The 13586-nt window shown below is 48.5% G+C and overlaps 1 protein-coding gene across 1 annotated transcript in view; it reads left to right on the forward strand.

The window, feature by feature from the left end:
- Window positions 1-684: 684 nt before the first annotated feature.
- The window catches only part of NCALD (neurocalcin delta), a 64297-nt gene continuing 51395 nt past the window's right edge, over window positions 685-13586 (forward strand). Inside the window, exon 1 of the mRNA XM_075415770.1 lies at window positions 685-851. The gene's annotated coding sequence lies outside the window, so the exon portion shown is untranslated. The remainder of the gene's footprint in view (window positions 852-13586) is intronic.

A 13586-nucleotide genomic window follows, 5' to 3' on the forward strand; every position in this document is an offset into this window, starting at 1 on the left:
TGCAGAGCTGAGTCGGAGCCAGGTGGAGGCAGGCACTGCTTCGCCCCCCTTCCCAGGGTGTTTTGCCGGGAGCAGCAGGGGAGGCATCGCGGGCAGGCAAGCAGGAGGGGCTGGTGGCTGAGGCTCAGGGGTGCAAGGCCGAGCTGGTCAGGCACGTCTAGGGGTCGGCCCGCAGCCCCGCAGCGCTTCGGCAGGGACCGCTGCTCCCTTGCCCCGAATCTGGGCAGAGATGCTGGCGACGGAACACCCATCTCCATGGCTGTGAATAAAACCTCAGCTGTGTGTCATTTGGAAAGACCCTAATTTTAGCTAGCTGGTGCAGCACCCGGCTGTGCATCATCGAGGTGCCCCGGTATGCACGGAGGGCAGCGCTTCTGCCCCTTTTCTGGGGCAAAACGGGTGTATAAGATTTTTTTCTGCCAGAGGCTGAGGATACAGGAGGAAGAGGAAGAGAGAGGCAGGTTTTCATATGGGGACAGGGTTAAGAGAGCGTCGACGATGGGAGCAACCCCTCCGGCGCAGCCAGCTCCAGCGAGCCCTTGGTGTTTGGCTTGTCCGGGCGCCCGTGATGGTTCCAATGTGCGCGCAGTATGACAGATGACCTATTGAAATAATTTCGGAGCAGTGCTGGGGTTGCCAGGACAACCAGTGCTCCCCGGGCTTGCGCCGGGCCATGTGACAGCCGCCTTGACGTCAGCTGGAGGCAGAGCCTGCGGTTTCGGCCGCGCAGCCAAAGCCTTGTGAGAACCTGGTGGATGCTGGATTTATCCCCGCCGCCGCCGCCGCCGCTGCTGTTTCTCAGGGGCTGCCAGAGCATGGACTATTAAAAACTTGCATTTCTGCAGTGTGAGGTAACCATTTGCTTTATGTTCTCTTCAGGTATTTTTTTTTCCTTTAAAAAAGAAATAGAATAGAAAGCAGCTTATCGTGACTGATATTTTTTTCACTTGTTTGTTTTGGCTGGAAGTTTGCCTTTATGAACAAGCCCGGCACTATCAGATAAATGCAAAGCTGCTTCCAGTTACTAATTCTGTGTGCAGACTGCAAAGCGGAGTTAAATTTAGATTAATGATCCATGAAAGGGGAATAAAATTATATTGTTCTCGTTTGACACTTTAGGAATACAAATGAACATGAGTAATCCTAGGCTAATGCATTTGGGAGTTAAAAGAAATTATGTTTCTCTATTGTGTTGATTTGGGCATCTTTACAGCTTTATACCTCTGTTGGAACTTGTAGTTTTTTTATGCTGCCCAAGTCAGGCGGGTTTGTACCCAACGTATTCAGTGAGGGAGAAACCAGCAGCCGATACAGCTAGGAACAGCTTGAATCCAACTCCCAAAGTTGAAGTCTTTAAATCATCTTTGTTCACACGGAGTCCCCGCACCCCGTGCGCTCCCCGGGCTTTCTGTCCCTCTCCCGGGGCATGCAGCACTCTCGACTGTATAGTGTTTGCAGAGGAAAGGATCAAGAGCTTCCTGAAAAATTATCTGAAATATGCCAAGAGAACATTGCTGTAACACAGGGTTTTTCTCACATGCACAAGTACAGCTCGATTTCGCTTTTTTTTTTTCCTTCTGTTGTGGGTTGAGAGTGGTTAGAATAGCTAAAAGAAGAACTGCAGCATGAACAGCACCACGGTAATTGAAAAATGAAATGCCATTTGAGTCTTTTTGTACACAGAAGAGGGAGTTTAGGTCTGTTTCTGTATTGCACTTACTCTGAGGGGGCTGGTACAGGGAAGGAGATCCCAGCGCTGCTGAAGTTTAGCGACGTAGCCTGAGTTTGTTTGTGTGGGAACATACAGATTCGTTCGAAGAACAGATTACAGCTGAAGCATCGTGTGCGCTATTTCCTGGAAAAGTATGCTAGATCGTGCTTATCTTCTCTAATTATATACTCCTGTTCCCTTCCTCCCGAAGTTCAAAGGGTTTATTGATAACGGTAACGATTTTCTAAAACAGCTGCCACTCTGAAGCAATCACGGAGCTACAAAACAATTTGAAACTCAGAGCAATAAAAGATAAAAAAATTCTATAAAAATTATTCTGATGTTACTAAATGCAACAGAAGTAATTGTTTCAGAAAGGTAGCCAAGGCAGAGATTAAAACTGAAAGCACTTCTGTAAGGAAAGTCATGGCTTAATGCTCTAGATTTCATTGCATTTGGCATTCTTAACAGAGCAACAAGGATAAATACATCTGAAACCTCTAAATGATTTCACTTGACGTTATCTCATCTGTTCTTTCCAATTTAACTCTTGTGCCTGAAATATCAATGTTTGAGGGGGTGAAATATTTTAAATTGTCTTTATGAAATTCTTCACCTGGTGCCAGTGCATCAGTGGATGAGGAATCTTGACCAGGGTTTAGGAGCCTCGCAGCTTCGCCGAGGAGGTGCTCGCACCCCGTGCTCAGCCTTCCTGCAGGGAGCTGGGCTCTCGGCATCCTCGCCTGGGTGAGCTGGCCAGGCTGAGCTGGGCACAGCTGCTCCCCACCTGGCTTGAGGAGCCGTGTTTCAGCTGAAGGTGGTCTGTGCCCCCCCACCTGCATGTGAGTCCCCCCAGACTCTGGGTGCTGGGGGCAGGAGGGGAGGGCAGGGGGACGTCGCTGATGGGACCACAACCTCTGAGGTCTGCTTGCTCGCCAGTTTACATCAGTGGGGCAAGGCTGGCGAGGCACGGGGACATGGAGTGCGGGGACAGATTCAAGCTGAGCGGCACTTGCCATTCAGAAAAAGTCATTCACCTCCACATCTGGGGGATATGGCTCCACATATAGCTGTGGTTGCCTGTCAGGTTGGACTTGAATCATCGGTGTGGCAACGATGCTCAACGAGGGCTGGGTCTTCACCTCATTCATTTAGGTTTGAATTGTAGAATCGTAGAATCATTAAGGTTGGAAAAGACCTCTAATATCATCAAGTCTAACCATCCATCCAGCACCACCATGCCTACTAAACAACGTCCTGAAGTGCCACATCTGCACATTCTTTGAACACCTCCAGGGATGGTGACTCCACCACCTCCCTGGGCAGCCTGTTCCAATGCCTGACCACTCTTTCAGGAAAGGAATTTTTCCTAATATCCGATCTAAACCTTCCCTGATGCAATTTGAGTCCATTGCCTCTCGTCCTATTGCCAGTTACCTGGGAGAAGAGATGAGCACCTGCCTCGCTACAACCTCCTTTCAGGTATATATTCCTTTCAGGAATATAGTGTCCGGTAGCATTTGATGCCTTGAAAACACCTGCAAGGTGAAAAATAATTGATGCAGCTTTTACTCAATAGCTCTTCACTAGGAATATTTTAAAAACAGGTCCCTCATCTCCAGCTGGAATGGTCATACCTTGCTTTAGTGATACTGAGCAAGTCTTCAAGGCACTAACTCGACCTGAGAGAGGAGGATGATAAAATGCTTCACGTTTTACCAGAAGGGTCCCAGCCATGTTGTGACAAGAGGTCTGAGAGACAGCATTACTGGGGAAGCTGGTGAGTGCCACTGAGGATGCACAGGGATGTTCCCAGTCTGGTAGAATGACCAGCTCTGTCCCCTCTTGTTGAGTCTTGGGGGGCTTCGGGCATCCTGTCGGCTCAGGCCCCGTTGAGCCCTGGAGGTGGGGATGGCCGAGACATGGTCAGGCAGGGAGCTCACAGGCAGAACGAGGGTCTGCGTCTGGAGGAGAGGCATAGGTCACTCTTCAGGGCCAGGGCTGGGGAGCGTGTGGGAAAGCCATCCCAGGGCTGTGTGCCTCTGCTCGGTGATTTTCTGCTCTCATTTTCGCTGATCAACTCTGTACGAAACCCTTTTGACAAACAGTCGGATTTCATGTTGGGATTGTGTGAAATTACCAGGCAACATAATGCTCATCCTGCCATCTCTGCCCTGCCGTGCCTTCACCCACTGTGAGTAAAGAAGCAACCTGTAGGTTCCTTCCTATGGCCGAGAGGGAAGGAAAGGTGCCTGCAGCCCATCCCTTGTCTTCTGCCTGACACCATAACCGTTACACTGCCAGCTTACCTGGACTTGAAATCCTGTGAAATAAAAAGAATAAATTGAGATGCACAGGGGCATGGTGACACTCCACCTTCTTCTGGGAAGGCCAGGTTGACCCTCATACCTCCCAGCAACCTTCATATTATTTGAAAATGTCACCCCCTTGCACACACACAATCTTTTCTGACAGTCTCCTCATCCATGGAGAATGGGGAGCAAACCAGCAGTGCCTGAGGAATTGGAGCACTTCACCTTAGGAGAGACCTTGGCTGAAAAAAAGGCTGAGATTTCCTGGAGTCACTTTTCACACAGCTGTGTGTGAAATTACAAAACAGATGCAAGCTGTTGATGCCTCTAGCCTAGTAATAATAACACACTTCAAGCCTTTAGTGTACTCTCCCTTGATCTGGTTGAGTTGATGGACAATGACAATCTAAATTTAGGCTAGAAGCATAATAAAGCCTAAAAAACCTTGCAACACAGAGCACTGATTCCTTCTTGCATTTTTTCAAACAAAATGAGATTTCTGCTGTGCTTTTGAAGATCTTAGCTGCTACTCAAGGCAGTATTTCAGGGGGGAGGAGTAAAATCTTCCGTACAGGGAGGGGGAATTGTCAGACAGTGGGAACTGCTGTAGCAGTATGGAGTTTCAGGCTCTTATATTACATATTACAGAAGCTGTTTTCCACCCAGCTAAAAATCATTACATTGTGCTAATTTAACATCCTGCATCAACATTAGCACCAACTGGTTCAGATGATAACTGAGCTGCAGTAGAGATGTGGTATTTTAATCAACAGTTGCTTTTCCAATTAAACCCAGATGCCATGCGTATGCTACTCTGACTGCAACAGACAAGTTGACCTGATTGTTGGTTCCAAGCTAAAGTAACAAATATCCTAACTCTGGAATGTTTTTGGTAGTCATATTTTAGAAATAAACTTGCATGGTGAGCCAAAATCTTTGCAGACAGTTATAGTCAGATAACAGTTAAAAAAATAGACTATGTTTTGGCTGTACTTCTGCTGCTGTTAAATTTATCTTCTTAAATAGCAGGGAGTATGAATTGAGGTTTGAGAAACAGTAATTTTGTAATTATTTTATATGGATCGAATTATTCTGTCATCAAATTTGCATTTCAGACAGCATTACAGTATGAAAATATAATTAGAAACTGTAATTCAGGAATTGCTGAATGTGATATTTCCCAGAGGGAGCACTGTGAAGAAGCTGCCCTCACTGTAACTTTAGCAAATGTTGAAATCCTATAGGTGGAAAATGTGAAGGATGAGTTGTAAAGTTCCTCTCCCTTCTGCGGTCTCAACATGCCATCAACTTTCTGCCGAACTTCATTTTTTTGTAAGATTCATTTCCACAGAAACATCTAATCATTAAGAGCTGAAGTGCTCAGATCCTGTTCTGCTGTATTTCAGTCTGGCTGTGCTGATAGTTGCTGAATTGCTTTCAGCCATGAAATGACACTGAGATAATGTAAGGATCTGATTTATACACAGAAAGGTCAAGAAGTTTGTAGTTTGGGCTGAAATGCTGGTTTTAATTTGCCCAGTGCCCAGAATTCCCAGCCATGCCTCCTCTCATGGGAAAGAGCAGATGGATCTAGGTTTAGCTCTCTTTCTCTTCTTTTGTAATTCAAGACTTTTTGCTGTACATGTTCACAGTGTTGTGCAAAGTTTCAGCTGTGTAAATCTCACTGATTTCTATCCTTAGAGTTTTTTATTAGTTTTATTATGAGCTTTGGCTTATCACAGACATACCAGCTGGAAATGAGCACATTCTCTCTTTTTAGTTGGACTTGTGTTGAGAAGTCCCTTCTGATTTTGTCTGAAACACTCCTTTGGAGTTCCTGCAACCTGGAGCTGGTATTGGCAACGTGAGCAAAGGACAGGAGCCACAGGGCATAACTGCAGGTGATCTGAGAAGGGATTTTTGTTAGGGAGGGTGCGATAAGATGGGTTGTCTATTTATGCATAAGTGGCCTCACTTGGGGAGCCCTGTGTGAGTGCTGCACAGGGGCAGGAGCAGCTCCTAGGCGTCACACCAGTATTTCTGCACATTTACTTAGAAACTCCAGAGGGGCAGACAACAATGTTTGTGCACAGAAGCAGGTGCACACTGGGGCTGAAAGGCTTTGAGACAGGTTTATACCTGCCATGTTTGTCACAAAGCCTCTTAGCAGTGTGCTGAATTTCCCTGTCGAGAGAATGGGGGCTCAGGAGTGGGCCAGAGCCAGGCTGGCCTGGCACAGGAGCAGGATGGACCGCGGGACAAGTGATGCCACATGGGTAAGGGAGAGCCCTGGGCTGGACAAAGTGCCTGGGTGACAGCGGGATGAGGCCAGGGACAGGCTTGCCACGTCTTGGCTCTTCTGCCATCATCGCTGCGTTTGGCCCGGCAAGGACCTCTGGTAGCATTGCCCAGTGTCACAGGTTGTCCACGGTGTGGGCCACCCAAACCTCATGTGAAATGGAGTTGCTTGAGGGCGGCAGGAGAGAAAAATGTTGATGCTCCGTCATTTTGCTGCCGTCTGATGTAATGGTGGCTAAAAGAGCTGCTTTCTCTGCTGGACCCTGGGTTCAAAACAGGGCTGGAGATAAACTACACAGCCAACTCTTGCACAGCACATGCTGCTGGAGAACAAATATTTTGTCTTTAAAAGTTATCATGCTTGTTCTCATGTTACAGAAGAGATTAGGTTTTGGACAGCCCCAAGATGATGAGTACGGAGGTTTTATTAGACAAAAAGATCAGGTAGTTTTCAGGCTTTTGCTCCAGAGAAGGCAAGTTACAGAGGAAGACGGTCAAAGTTTGCTTCTTTCCTTGCCAAATTTCCTCACTCCTAGCACGGGCAGGTTCCCCGATTATGCCTAATACGGCCTTCCTACATCTCCTCCAGGACTGCAGAAACACAGTGGATCCAGCTCATTTGAAGTGTCTAAGTTCAGCTGAGTAATACTCGAAGAGACTTCAGCTATGAAGCAATTCAGCCCCAAGAACCTTTAACTCTAAAGAAAGTATTCTGCTCATGTTGTGTGCATGTTCCTAAAGGCAAATCCAAGATGCCAGGGGGAAGCGAACACAAAGCCGTTGATTATTTCCACAACCTCTACATGCTTCCTATCACAACACTATTCTTTTGTGCAGAATGGCAGCATGATTGCAGAGTCCTCTTTAACTTTACCATTTTAGCAAGCCCAGGTCCAATTAGAGCAATTATATCTCAGCAGAAACACTGTCTGTTGTCCTCTGGTCCTGCCTGTCAAATGTCTTATTCATAGCTGTTTATCTTGCATGAGATTTTTCATATAAAGTCGTTCTGACCCTACTAAAACAGTCTAATCTGAAGGGTAGCCTGCATTTTTGCGGACTTCTTTCACAGGCTGACATGAACAAGAAGAGTGCAAAATTACAGCTGGCCAAGGATGCATCTTTCAGTCTAACCACGGTCTCCACTTGCTTGAAAGTTATTGCTGATTTGACACAGCACTCTAATTTCACTTTCAATAGTTTCAGTTCAGCTTTCACTTTCAATTATTTTACTGTTGAAGATTGAGAACATTATCAGAATTTTCAGTTCTTCCTTGCCACATTGCAGAGTTTCAAAAATCAAAATCCCCAACGTATGTTGCAAGGTACGTAATGTTTGACAGCACATGATATTAAACCACTTACAGCTCTGAGGTCTATGTGGCACTATGCAGTCACGGAGTTATTGAAGAGCCATCTGCTTGAAGAAGGTAACAGGCACTTCTGCAGAAAGACAGTCTACATTTTGCTTTACCTCTGCTGTCAGAGCCTGATGAAGGAGCTGAGTGACTCTTGCCAAGGAAGTCTCACTTGTACCCACCAAGGTAAATGCTGAGAAGCAGGGTTGAGTGAAAGGCAGAAGTGTTGGGACTTGAGAAGGTCAGGGGCAGTGGAAAGAGGAACCCTTTCTGAACAAAAAACGGATTTTTGTTTTCTCATACTGCTCCTGGAAGTGAAGATCCAGGGAGAAGTGTCTGGAGCCTTTTTCCCGAAACAAAATTAACTTTTTTCTGGCAATTCAGAAATGAGATTGTCTGTGAGATAGCAGCCCCCAACCCTGCTGCTGCCTCTATGGCATCCGTGGGATCCCCAGCCGACACACACAGCAGCCTGCAGGCAGGCCCTGTCGCTTTAGGAACTGAAAACAAGAGCTTAGACCGTCGTCATTCTTCCTCCAGCATCATCAGGGCAGCGGTTCCTCCATGTTTATTTCCTACTCTGCCTCTCTTCTGCTAGATTTTAGCCCACACAAGAAGGTGGCTGGTCTCTTTGGTCAGGACAACCTGCGGAGCTGCCCATGGCTGTGGCCCAGATGCCACCCGTGCTTCCCTCGGCGCAGGATGCCACAGGCAGGAGAGCTGTGCTGGTGCTGGCCAGGGCTGCAGAGAGACCTTGCAGACCTGGTCACACTAGTGGCAATGATAAATGAGATCTGATGAAACAGCAGTATAACATTCTCCACGCCAGGTCTGAGGGGGTCTCAGTGAATGTATGGAGATGAGTTTATAATGGTAGATGTCTTCTTGGATCTGCAGCCTTGGCAGATTCAGTTTCTTTTCTTGCAGCAGTGATGGCCTATTCTCTGTGAACCATGGGCAGCAAGCTGCTCTGCAAGGTTAGAGCCCCCCATTCACCAAGTCCACATAGTGCTTGTGATGCCCCAGTTAGAAACGTACAATTCTTTTGGAGATGACAAAAGGTGACAGAAGAGCTAGCAGGGTGATGGTGTGCCTGAGTTATCCTCTTTTCATTAAACACTGGGGCCGTTGCAGAAAGCCCCATCTCACTTAATTCAAAGTGTCTGACTAAAAATCAAAGTGTATTTCACTATAAGCTCACTGTGTGACAGTTAGTAGCTCACTGTGGTGTTGCTCCTGTACTGGGAGCCTGTAGTAAAACACTCCTGTCCTGCGTGTGGGTCCCACTGTGCCTGCAGACGGCACTCTGCGCAGGGCAGTGAAGAGGCAGCCGGGAAAGAAGGAGTTAAAACAAGCCACGGTTACCAGTTTGAGGCATTTTCAAAAATAGCAGCTTTTCTTTTGTTTGCTGAATTCCCCGTGCTCTTCCAGTGCTGTTCCCATTATTCACTTCTTTCCCAAAATAACATTTCTAAGCAGAGGAATGGCTTGAGCGGGGAGAGGAGGGGATCTGCAGCCGGGCTGGACAGCTGCACGCTCTGCTGTGCCTGCGCCGAGGGCCTCTGAGCTGCCCTTGGATGCGAAGGGCAACTACCAGGCAGGTGGCAGTTCCCAGTATTTCAGGCAATTTTGCCTCCTTGGCGGTGAACCTAGCAAGTCCCTCCTGACAGCCCTCAGTGGTGCTTCTCAGGGGCAAGCTTTGGGTTTGCGTAGCTTGCAGCTGCCTTTGCAGAGGAACGTTTATTATTCTTCTTTCAAAGGGGAAGAGTGAACATGTCCAAATGGCTTCCAGCTACAGAGGGGACATGCTTGTGGCCAGCATGGTGGGAAGGTGCCCTGGCTGGCAGCGTGCTCCTGCCATCCAGCGTCTTTGTAGCCCAACTTGACCAGAAGCATCTCTTGCTGGTGGATGCTGCTTTGAAGGAGAAGGAGCCTTTGGGAAAATAAGCCCCAGCGAGCCTGGCCCCACAGCCAGTGACACAGACAGATCCCACTGAGCCAGGACACAGCCCCAGCCCTCAGGGTGCCTCGGGTGCCCCATCCTTGAAAGCTGATCCGGGAAAGAAGCTGCTCCAGAGGGGCTCCCAGGCAGCACCCACCAGGGCTGGCCAGGGACACCCCTCTCTCATCCCTCACAGTCAGGCACAGAGCCAAACACTGCAAGCTCCAGCAAGATGTGTCGGCAGCCTTCCCCCGGGGATGCGGGGGGGAAGGTGGAATAGAAGCCCTCAGCGGAATTAAAAATTAATTGCTCACAGCAGCAGCTTGCTGTCTCTACATCCCAGTGGTTCACCTTCACTGTGGCTGGCTGGCTGCCCAACTGCTGGGTGGAGGGAGAGGAGCATCCCATCCTCGCTGCCCTCACTGGGGACCAGCCAGCCCTCGCAGGGCCCTGGCAGGGGTAAGGAGAGGAGCTGCCCCCCCGCTACTTGTGGGGGCTTTGGCATGCAGGACCCCCCAGCTCTGCCCTACTGACAGCAGCAGCTCTCGCCTCTCTGTGGAAATCCCCAGAGTCATAGTGAAAGGCACGGTGAAAGGAGGTGGCTGGACGCAGATGATTCACCCACTGCATGGACCGATGCTGCTGCTAAATATGGGGGGGCGGGGGGCCGGACTGCTCGCGCCACAGCCCTCTCACTGCTCTGGGGTCTGGATTAACCCCAGCAAAGGGCCTGCTTAGCATGGGCAGAGGCTGAGCCTGCTGGGGATGGCATCTGGGGCACAAGGGTGAAGCCCACCAAGGCTGGTGTTCGGGGGTACAAGGGCTGAGCCCCTCTGAGGCTGGCATTCGGGGTGCCACTGGCACATATGTGCAGAGCAGTGTCCGTTGCGGTGGAGAGCAGGACCCACATATACACGATGTGGGAGCAAGGCTCTGGGCTCTGTATCGCTGTCAGCAGAGGGCTGCCAAAATCAGACAGAAGCCTGGGTGCAGAGCTGCAATGGAGATGCCCTGGCCCCTGCCTGCTTGTATTTCCAGAGAGCACCAGCACCAGGCAGACTCTGTCTACCAGCAACCTCCTCCCCAGCTGGGGCTGCCAGTGCCCACCCCTCCATTCCCACCATTCCCACCTCGCCCGTCCAACTGGACATTCTCCCCCCGTGCTCACCAGTGGTGCATTTGGCCCTCCTTTGTGTGCCAGTCAGGCTGCTTGGTCTACAGCCCCTTCAGAGCCACAGTAAGCCCAGCACGGAGCTCAAGGCCACTTGCAGAGCGTGTCCTAAATGATTTGGACCTTGGGTCTAGTTCATACTCCCCTCTCAATACCCCTTTCCCAGCAGGTAAGATCTTGCTTCCTTCAAGCCTTGACATTTCTTGTTTTAGCATAAACATTCAAGTAGATGACAAGCTATCCGTTTTCCTGAGACAATGGCTGTGTCTGTACTATGGATGCTGGCTGTGTCCATGCTGCATGAAATCAGGAGCATCCCCAGCACCAGAGCTCAGTGATCAAAGCCACTCTTTGCCCTGAGAAATCCCTATCCCAGTTCTGCTCCCAGCAAATTCATACCCTCCCAGCTGGTGCCTAAGCCCAGTCTGAGACTTAGCCTGTGCCATTGGGCCTGTCCTATGGGGCAGATGGCACACGGTCACTCCTCAGGAGGGTGCAGAGTTCAGCAGCATGGAGGAGAGAGTTTCTGTGCCGGCTGGTCCCTGTGCTGGGGAATGCACCCAGATGCATTTGCTTCGTAGTCACAGTTGACGTGGTAAATGTCATCACGCACAACTGAGTGGGAATCCTTGAAAAAAATGCTTAAATACAGAAAAGCATTTTTTCTGAAGCCCAGGGCTGGGGAGAGCTCACGAGCTGCAAACTCTCGCGACGGCCACCAGCAGGAAACCGGACCACTGGAGCATGGCAAACAGGCTGGCAGCTCCCATCTGTCGAATAAAGCAGTGGGTTTTTAACAGGATCAGAGTGAAGGAAGTGAGGAACATGGCTAGAAAGAAGGATAAAGAAAACTTTTTCATCTATAGAGAAACAGGCTCTTTACTCAGCCGCCTGTATAAAGGGGCATTATCACATTCAGTGCTGACCTGACTCTGTACAGATGTTTCTTTCCCCAGTGTGTGGCTTTGATGCTGATTTCATGTCACTCCTTGGTACGCATGCTTCATACTGCCTGGTTCAGTTTTAAACCTCTTCTAGTTTACAGTCCAGCTGCAGAGATGGATAGCCAGTGCTACAACCCTTCCGTGCCACTGTTTCCCCAGAATGAGTAAACTGTTATCCAATTGGCAGATTACTATTCTCTAGATTACTATTATACTATTAACCCTCTGAATAAGAGACTAACGTGATCCATTTTTCTAATGCTGTACTGTGCCCACTATCTGTTTTTTAAACCCTCCCTGTGCTGAAGCGTGCACCTTGCGCTGCGCAGTGCCACCGCAGCTCCCGGCTGCCGCCGCCCCACGCACAGCACTGCCTCGGCCATGCACCGCTGTCGAGTGCTTCCCATTTCACTCTGCGAGAGGGAAGCGATGCCCGGGTGCTCTCTTCGTAAAACTTCAGGGTTGAAAGAGATAAAAAGCAAAGGAGATTTCTGAGTGCAGTTTTCTCCCTTTGCTTCTGGTTTTACTGAAGTCAACATTTCCATTTTTGGCCTGGGAGCATAATGTCAGTGGGGTTCGAGAGAGCCAGGGGAGCATTTACCTACCATCTCCTTGCCTGCAGCTTTTCAAGCACTTTTGATTGGTTTTGTTACTTCCTCTGTCAGATGTAGAGTGTTTTCTACTTTCCCCAGATTTCCCAGTGAGATCCGGCTGCCTGTGCCTCTATTCTGAGGCAGCAGCCTCCTGTCCCTGGAGACACTGCTGGCCGCGGGGCTGGTGGGACGTGACTACACCTCAGCCTTGCTAAATGCTGGAAATGCAGCTCATTTATCACATGCCAAGCAGTATTAGGCTATGTCACTTGGTAGCAGGCAAAATCTGTCACGCTGGGACTCTTCAGGCTGAGGTCCTCTTTCAAACTCCTCTACGGACTCACTCCTAACCCCGGGCAAATCACTTAATGTCAGTGGCCATCCCAGTTGGATGAATGTGACCACGACTATGATGTCTTGGCAGGTCCTTTCATGGAAACCATTGCATGGTACTCTGATATCATCTGCAGCTTTACATCAAAGCCCTCAGAGCATCAGGATGTTCGTTGGGCAGTTCTGAACTGCAGGATTTGGTGAAGCAGGACCCCGGCTTTTAGTAAAGCAGGACATGGGCATGAATGCATGAAAGTGTAAAGTTTTTCCTTTTCACTTACAAACAGAAGTTGCCGAGCTCGTATTGCTCCAAATAGTACAGGGGATTTAGGAAGACTAGCATTAAGGCATTTTTTCAGAGTCATTGAATATGTTTTAATCCTTCTTAGGCTTGAGCAGTTGTCTCCCAGTGAACTCACGCAAGGGTAGGTATAATTAAAGATCTGTTCTGCGCAGCCTGCCGTGCATTTATAGCTACGCAACTGCTCTCACTAGTGAAACAGAAATATGTCTTTCTAAAGAAAAGCTCAACAACAGGAAATATTTCTTTCACAAAACTGAACACAAGTTTTTCTTCCAAGCCTCATCAAATAAAAGCGAAAACTTCCTTAAATTTCTAGTTCCACTAAGCACCTGGCTCTAACATAAAATTCCTTGACTTTGTTAATTTTTTAACTAGAATGTGCTGCTGTTTTAAAGCACAGTTGTTTCATTTGGTAATAAAAGTCTATTCAACTATTTGCATGTTTCATCAGCGTTTGCATTCATTGTTCTGCACTGTATTTTGCATTTTGCTTCGATCCTTTCACTGAGGAATCTGTGTTGTCCGAATTGCCACTGCTCAATTGGACGTAACTCCCTATTCCTTACTACTGAAAGTTGGCCATTTAATTCTGGTGGTGGGTAATTTTAATCAAGATTTCA

This window comes from Opisthocomus hoazin, chromosome 3, assembly GCF_030867145.1.
Source record: "Opisthocomus hoazin isolate bOpiHoa1 chromosome 3, bOpiHoa1.hap1, whole genome shotgun sequence".
In the NCBI taxonomy this organism is placed as follows: Eukaryota; Metazoa; Chordata; class Aves; order Opisthocomiformes; family Opisthocomidae; genus Opisthocomus; species Opisthocomus hoazin.